The sequence below is a fragment of the Lissotriton vulgaris genome, chromosome 2_1 (genome assembly GCF_964263255.1).
Source record: "Lissotriton vulgaris chromosome 2_1, aLisVul1.2, whole genome shotgun sequence".
Taxonomy (NCBI): Eukaryota; Metazoa; Chordata; class Amphibia; order Caudata; family Salamandridae; genus Lissotriton; species Lissotriton vulgaris.
The window spans coordinates 1,644,192,270-1,644,198,269 of NC_141687.1; positions in this window are offsets into that span (position 1 = coordinate 1,644,192,270).

The window sequence follows — 6,000 nt, forward strand, 5'->3', positions numbered from 1 at the left end:
AATTGAATTCTGCTGTAATTTATAGGGTGAGTGCTCTATGCTGTGCCTAACACTTTATGATAATCTCTGTAGTGCTTACCTTCGTATTTACTGGGTGCACAGGGTGTGTTTGATGCACTCTCTCTTCTGCCAGTTCTTGTTGAGGCATGTGTGAAGCATACGTTTGGTACCGGTGCTAATCTGAAAACAAGGCAGCAACGATGAACTTTCCCAGAAAGAAAAAAACTGAGGGGTTTGTGGAGTATATTGCACATCAGCAGATCCTGCAGATACATTTTCAAGTTTTTGTTTTTTTCTCAAATTTGCAAGAAACTTTTGTTGTACATCTCGCTGTCTGTGATCTAAAGTTGGGGCAGTAGTGATGCAAGTTAAGAGTTTTTGTCCCGTGTGAATGGCGCCCCATGTGAGAAATATATGCTCCAGCCTTAAAGACAGTGGAGCCATTCTATAAATATTGTAATTATAGCTTTTCTCTTAATATTTCATATTTGCAAAAAAGGTGGCAATACCAATGAAGCAGCATTATAAATAATGGGCTGGAACTATATATATATATATATATATATATATATATATATATATATATATATATATATCAATATCAGAAAAGTCGAACTCCACAACGTTGTTAAAAGACGACTGCGGACCCAAAATCAAGGTGCAATTTTGTTTATTGAGTGCTCAAACCCCCGCACCTAGCCATGACGCGTTTCGGGCCTCCCTGGCCCTTGATCACATGACGCGCTTTGGTGTGCTTTTTACAGATTTAAAGTGCAAATGCCTATTACCATCAATAGCGTCATCATGAACATAGATGAAATACTATGTTTAATCAGTGCAAGTTCAAGGTTTAAAAGAAGATATACAGTAAAATACTGTATGACCTAACAAAACACTTGATAATCAGTTTACAAACGATATGTTTAAAATCATTCATAAAATCAGGAGAATTAAAACCAGAAAATCATTACAGCTCAAATAGCATGTCACGACTTTGTTAATAAATTCTCAATTGATAATGACATGTCTGACTTTGATTAATTTTCATAATAATTGTAAAATACAATTAAAATTTTAGGCAAAAAGAAAAAATACATTTTTGTTAATTTGCGTCTAAAACATTTGATCTGCTAGCAGCACTGTTACAATTAAAACCACAATGGAAGATGACGCATTTGTAAAACCTAAATGTAAAAAAATATTTATGGTCCATGGTAATGTGCAAAACTGTGCATAATCAAAGTGCATAAAACCTGTGCAAAATAATAAATGTGCAAAAATATGCTATTCCACTATTAAAAAGCATTTCAATAGTATAAAATGCATATTAAAAATATATGTTACATATAAAAAAAATTACTTAAGTGCTATGAATAAAATGATTTTTACATTAAAAACCATTCTGTGAACTTGAAAAACTAAACTGAAACTGTATCATCAAGATTTAACTGTAATTGTATATTGAAAGACCAATTCATAATGCGCATGAAGCAATATGCAAGGTGACAAGGGAGTACGTGACAACCTCACTATTCACAGACAAGTGTGCAGATCCTCCCAAGCGTTTAAACCTCTAGGATGTTTACTATCGAGGTTTAAGATGTAGTATGTTTCTAGTTTTCTGAGGATCCCTTCCCTGTCACCACCCCTACGCAAGGGCATTACTGCATCTATTACATAATATTGTAAAGGATTACGGTCTCTCTTATGGCAATCATTGAAGTGTCTAGCGACCGGGTACGCTTCATCACAATTAGTGATTGCCCTCATATGCTGTAGTACTCTCTGATGGGCTGGAAGTTTAGTGCTGCCAATGTACCTTAAACCACAGGGACACTCCAAAACATAGATTGCAAATTCAGTCTTGCATGTTAAATATTTCTTGATGAGAATGGGTTTATCAGAAAATGGAGAAACATATGACTTTTTATTAGTCCCATGTTTACAGGCTTTGCAGGTGAGGCACCTGCAAAGTAGTGTGGCTCACTGGTTAGAGGCGGCAGACCCGAGAGCAGAGGACGGCCCGGGACCAGGGTTTGATTCCCGGCGCGGCAGGTTTCTGGACCAGGGTCAGCGGACTCGATAATTCTCTCGCCTCGGTGCCCACTCTGATCAGCGATCACACTCGGCAACTCTGGGCATTAGCTTGCCTCATCTTCACTAACGGCCCCACCAGACCGCCGGGGATGCCTGGTCTCACCCTGGAGATACCCATTAAGGGACCATCTCTCAGGGAAGCCAGGAAGGGTTTCGCAGCGGTCGAAGCGCCTTGGGACCCTACGGGTAAGTAGTGCGCTATATAAATGCCAATACATACATACATACATACTTCTAGAAACCTTTTCTACTATTTAACCAGTCAGATTTTACTATGACCTCTCGACTGCTAGTCACCAAGCTATTTTCCATTGAACCCGCCTTTCAGTAAGTAATGGTGGGTGCAGTTGTAGACCCCATTTTTAACGTTGAGTCATTTTGGATTAATGGCCAGTGTTTGGTCATAATACTCCTAATAGCACGATGTTGCTTGTTATATGTAGCTATTAGGCGGATTGGGTTTTCACTAGGCACTGGTTGGGTGTTTAGCCTCATAGCTTTAGTTATTAAGGCTTCGTCCCTGGGGAGTGTTTCCGTACGTTTCATGGCTGCTCTAATAACCTTGTCATCATAGCCTCTTGCCAGAAAACGGAGACGGCATGCTGCTTGTTCCTTTGTCACATCCTCCTGCCTACTGCATATTCTGTTAATGCGTAGCATCTCCCCGTAGGGGATGCTGTTTATTAGATGGCGGGATGGTGACTTGATGCATGCAAAAGTGTATTTCCTGCAGTGGCTTTTCTATGCAGCCTAGTCTGAATGGTTTGGTGACTAATAAACACTTCCACATCTAGAAAGTTGACTGTGGTATCACTGATGTTAAATGTGAAATGGAGGTTGAGGGAGTTAATATTGAGATTCTCAACAAATGCCTTCACTTCACTTTCTTCCCCTCTCCATATCATAAACGGATCATCTATGTATCTGTAAATACAAATCACATGATTGAGCATAACCTCTGAGTATTGGCCCCCGAGTACCTGCCTCTCCCACAGCCCCATATGCAAACAGGCATAGCTGGGGGAGAAGCAGGAACCCATTGCCACCCCTCTTGTTTGTTGGAAGCACATTTTGTCAAACATAAAATAATTATTGCAAAGACACAGTTCGATCATATCAGTAATCATTGTGTTGTGTGCATGACACTACAATGGTCTATTATGCAAAAAATGTTTGACAGCCTTAAGGCCATCCACGTGGTTAATGCTCGTCACACATATATACACACATATATACCAATGTAATACATACAATTTTGTGTACATATGTGTTTGGTGTGGAACAGTTATTGATGGGCTTGTGCCTGTAGCCAGTGTAGAAACTTACAACTGGCTCTGAATGATTCTTTTATCACTTGTTAACCTGGATTACAACAGTGCTCTCATTTAGGACTTAGTATCGGAGAACAGCAGATCTGTGTTTCTGATGGAAATAGTCAAGTGGCATGCAATCTGGCCTCTATGCCCAATTGCTTGTGTAACAGATATCCTGATGTCATTTGTGATGTCACTGACCATGTCATGAGTGATGTAATATGTGACATCATCAGTAGTGCATTACAGGGGCGTGAGTTATAGTTAGCTCAGGTAACTATAACGGCTGAATTTCTCTGGTTTGTACAAGTGAAATGTCAGACTAACTTTAACGCCCCGAAACCTGTGCTTTTTCCGGTGAATTTCTAAGGTTTTTTAAATGCTAATTTCTAACTACAACTAGATAGGTAAGACGTGCAGCGAGAGAAAGAAAGGCACTGAACGAAGCAAGGGAAGTGCAGAAAGAAGCAAGAGAAGTACAGAAAGAGGCAAGAAAAGTGCAGAAAGAAGCAAGGCGAGAGGGCCAAATACAGGCAAGAGAAGTGCATAAAAAGGCAAGAAAGGTGCAGAAAGAGGCAAGAGAGGTGCACAAAGAAGAGTGAGCTACAGAAAGAGGCAAGGAAGGTGCAGAATGAGGCAAGGGAAGTGCAGAAAGAGGCAAGAGAGGTGTAGAAAGAGGCAAGAGGTGTAGAAAGAGGCAAGAAGGGTGCAGAAAGAGGCAAGAGAGGTGCAGAAAGAGGAAGAAATGTGCATAAATAAGCGAGAGGTGCAGAAAGAGAGGTGCGGAAAGAGGCAAGAGGTGCAGAAAAGAGGCAAGAGAGGGGCAGAAAAAGGCAAGAAAGGAGCAGAAAGTGGCAAGAGAGGTGCAGAAAAAGGCAAGAGAGGTACAGAAAGAGGCAAAAGTTGTGCAGAAAGGGGCAAGAGGTGCAGGAATCGGCAAGAGAAATGCGCAGAAAGAGGCAATAGGTGTAGAAAGAGGCAAGAAAGGTGCAGAAAGAAGAGTGAGTGGCAGAAAGGCAAGGAAGGTGCAGAAGGGGGCAAGAGAGGTGCACAAAGGGGCAAGAGTGGTGCAGAACGAGGCAAGAGGTGCAGAAAAAGGCAAGAGTGGTACAGAAAGGGGGAGGAGCTACGTCACCAACCAAGATGGCCGCATAGTCCCCCGGCTCCGCCGACCTCCGTCTTTCGGTCTGTTATCCTGCTGACTATCCTGATTTCCCGCACCGGATCCGTGTGTGTGATCTGACCTGCTTTCCGGTGGTGCAGTCCCGGAGTTTCTCTGCAGCCGTGGAGCGGAGATACGTCGATGGTTGTGTGAGGCCTAACCCAGCGGGGACGCCGGGGTCTCGAGTGCAGGCTCTGCCGGGTCCGAGTTGAACAACGGACTGCCGACTGTGGTAGGGTCCGCTCTCTGGAACATTCAGACTTTTGATTGGTATGCTACTGCCAACTGCCTGGTGTTTCAATAGTAGGTGAGGAGACGAGTGACGCACGGTGATGTGTCGCGGGGGCCCTGACCAGGGGGTTCGGCAATCGATCTTCGATCCCCCCGGGTCGGTGCCTCGCTGCGTACGATTGTTTGCTAAACTTCAGTCCCTCATGGCTTACTCCTGCTCCGTCTAATTTTGCCCCGGAGAAGGCGCCACTCCGTGGACACTACCATGCTGGAGGAAGAAATGCAGATAGCGGAGCAGGCTAGACCTGGCCCGTCATTGCGAACGGTGCTGGAGGCACTCATGGCACTCAGGGGAACCATTGCAGTTCGGACTTGCAGTTTGTTGTCTGCGACTGATGGCCTCACAGTTCTGAGAGCGGACCCTGACTTGATACCCACGCCCCGGCAATCAGCCTGCATTTTAATATCTTTCTCGGAGACTTGTCTTGACCCGGCGCTGGAAGCGCTGTTTGCTCCTACTATACCAGATCTACCTGACTGTGCTGTTCCCGATCGCCCTATGGAGCCGTTGAAACCCCCGATTGTGTATCCCCTGGTACACTTGCAAGATATCCCCATTCTGGAATTGTCTACTTTTTATCCTTTGCTGTTTTGGACCTTGTTGACTCCCCTCCCCTGTCGGTCTCTCAAGATGGCGGATGGACTACAACTTGGCTTCGGAGACGGGGAGGGGCGTCATTGTCACCAATCATCCATATTGAGAATTGCGGCACCTTTTTCGGCTTCGTGGACATGGCTTTCTTTAACTGATGACTTTGGTGCATTTGATAGACGGGGCCAGGGTTGAGATTATTTGGATCTCTCACTGTCGCATAGGTTTAACGGGACTGTGTCTTTTTTGATCTAACGGAGCCCGGGGCGGGGTTAGTCATGACGGGGGAAGGAGACCGGGAGTCCGTAGTAACATGCCCTCCTCCGATTTCCCTCACAAGTAGGGTCTTTTGCCTGTTCTTTCTCTCTCCCTTCTATATTTCGGGTTCTATTATTGGGCGACAGGCACTCTGCTAGGGGGGTGGCCGTAGTCATCAGCAGGGGTGCAGGGTGGGGGGTGTGGGGATGGGTGTTCGTTTTTGTTTTTGTTCTATGGCCTCTTCTCTTCCTTCTCTTTTCTTGTCCTTTTTTCCTTTCTTTTTCGGG